Source organism: Cucurbita pepo, unplaced genomic scaffold, assembly GCF_002806865.2.
Source record: "Cucurbita pepo subsp. pepo cultivar mu-cu-16 unplaced genomic scaffold, ASM280686v2 Cp4.1_scaffold014442, whole genome shotgun sequence".
Taxonomy (NCBI): Eukaryota; Viridiplantae; Streptophyta; class Magnoliopsida; order Cucurbitales; family Cucurbitaceae; genus Cucurbita; species Cucurbita pepo.
In genome coordinates, this window is record NW_019660261.1 from 1 (window position 1) to 312 (window position 312).

General features: G+C 47.8%; 1 non-coding gene across 1 annotated transcript; it reads right to left on the minus strand.

Moving 5' to 3' along the window:
• Nucleotides 1-98: 98 nt before the first annotated feature.
• Nucleotides 99-172, minus strand: TRNAI-AAU. The gene has a single exon. It is a non-coding gene; the product is annotated as a tRNA-Ile (tRNA).
• Between the last annotated feature and the right edge of the window lie 140 nt (nucleotides 173-312).

The window sequence follows — 312 nt, forward strand, 5'->3', positions numbered from 1 at the left end:
AGGTCTTCAACTTGTGCCCTTCGTGTTATTAGCATGACGCTCATATAAAAAGCTATGGCCCATGCAGGTTCGAAACTTGACGCTCATGTAAAAAACTATGGCCCATGCAGGTTTCGAACCTGCGACCTTCGCGTTATTAGCACGACGCTCTAACCAACTGAGCTAATAGGCCAATTGGCATGCAGGTCTTCAACTTGTGCCCTTCGTGTTATTAGCACGACGCTCATGGCCCCAGGTTTCAAACCTGACCTTCAGCTCCAATTGGCATGCAGGTCTTTTCAACTTGTGCCCTTCGTGTTATTAGACGCTCAT